We start from the raw sequence: 1,952 nt of genomic DNA, 5'->3' as shown, positions 1-1,952 counted from the left end.
ATTTGATGAACAAAAATTTCAAAAAGACAGCATTTATTTAAAATAGAAAAAAAAAAACACTACTGACTTTGAAAATTTACTTAAAATTTTGCATAAAAGTCAAGTGAAACACAGCCATCAAAAAGATTCAAAAATTCCTCAGAAACAAGGTCAAAGATATATTTTAGGGAAGTCGCCAAAAAAACAAAAAACAAAGCAACACTTTCGTGGTGCACAAATGACATTGTAGAGCATCAATTTGTTGGTACAAATACACAGTAACATCTCAGGATCAGCTACAACATTTAGGACCAGACAAAAAACTGTTTGTAATCTAAGCATGTCATGTCAGACTGAGGAGCTGAGTGCTAATTAGCAGTGTGTGACATTGTCATCAAAAGTGAAGGAGAGACCAACAACATGAGTGTAGAGATCTATGATGAACATACTTTGATAGATCAGTAAGATCGTGATCTTAGTCAATCAATGTGGAAGATAAGCAAAGCCAAGACCCTCTAAACACTCAGATGGGATGGGTGGATGGGATGACGGTCTACAAAAGTACTATGAGTGCACAGGAGTCTTTGTGTTACATTTAAGCTCATAAAAACTCCCTTTATGTGCACAGTACATTGTGAATACAGTAGATCAGTTGTCACAGATGAGGAATCTTCTTCCATTTTAACAGGTCCAGTCGGGGTTGTTATGTAACTCTGCTGAGCAGAGCAGAATATAAGTGACTGTCTGATCCATCTCTGCACTCATACTGTACAACCGCTTTATAAGTGGGCCAAATCCTTTCAGTCCAGGATTGTGACCAAGTCTACAGTTCACAGAGAAAATGAGGCAAGGAAAAAGGGTAAACTGACAAGAAAGGAAGGGATGTGACAGATGAGCGAGAGGAGAATAGAGAAGGATATGGTCAAGAAGTAATGAAGGAGCTAAGAACGATGTAATTCTCTCTTCTTCAGTTCACTTACTTCCCTAGATCGTGTGTGAAAAGGATGGACGGGGTGTCAAACAAAGTGTATACACAAGAATGAATCACACTCTGTTCATAAATAATGAAACTATATGATATTAGAATTAAGCAGAAATATTTTAAGAACATAAATAAAATAATTTCATATGATTATATAAAATATGATAATATAATTAATGAAGCAGAACTGTGATAAGTAATAGGATAATATTAAATACAAATGAATAAACAAATAAATCAAAAAACAAAATATAATAAAATTAGTAATATTAGTAAAATTAATAATACTAAAATACTGTAGTTATACTGTATGAATTTCTTTGAAATTCATTCAATTTTAATTCCATCTCTGTCTCAAACTTAAAATCGAAATTACAATCCTGTTTGTTAACTCAATTTAAACTTGCCAATTTAATTTTAAAGCTATTTGAAAGTAATTCTCAAATCAGCTCTGAATGGCTCACAGCTGTGGTGTGTGTTATCCTTCCTTCCATTACTTGCCATCCCTCTTTATCACCTTCTCCCTCTAAACTGCAGAGGCAAAACAGCTCTGAGTGCAATTACTCCTCAAAAGACCAGCCTCTCATTTCACAAAGTGCTAAATCTTACATCCAAGCCACTGGCACTTCTCTCTACAGTGTGTTGTGCACAAACTGGTACCATTTTAGTCAGAAATCAGAATCAGAAAGAGCTTTACTGCCAAGTATGTTTGCACATACAAGGAATTTGTTCTGCTGATAGAAGCTTCCAGTACACAGAGACAACAACAACAACATACAGATAATAAGAAACAAAGATATGTGAATAAAACACACACACACACACACATACATATATATATATATATATATATGTATGTGTGTGTGTGTGTGTGTTTTATTCACATATCTTTGTTTCTTATTATCTGTATGTTGTTGTTGTTGTCTCTGTGTACTGGAAGCTTCTATCAGCAGAACAAATTCCTTGTATGTGCAAACATACTCGGCAGTAA

The 1,952-nt window shown here is 34.3% G+C and overlaps 1 protein-coding gene across 1 annotated transcript in view; it reads right to left on the bottom strand.

Moving 5' to 3' along the window:
- LOC107733678 (attractin-like protein 1) overlaps nucleotides 1-1,952 on the bottom strand; it is a 236,417-nt gene that overhangs the window by 48,546 nt on the left and 185,919 nt on the right. The window lies entirely within an intron of this gene.

The sequence above is a fragment of the Sinocyclocheilus rhinocerous genome, unplaced genomic scaffold (genome assembly GCF_001515625.1).
Source record: "Sinocyclocheilus rhinocerous isolate Xijiao unplaced genomic scaffold, SAMN03320098_v1.1 scaffold789, whole genome shotgun sequence".
NCBI classification, from domain to species: Eukaryota; Metazoa; Chordata; class Actinopteri; order Cypriniformes; family Cyprinidae; genus Sinocyclocheilus; species Sinocyclocheilus rhinocerous.
This window is presented reverse-complemented; position numbering and strand designations above follow the sequence as displayed.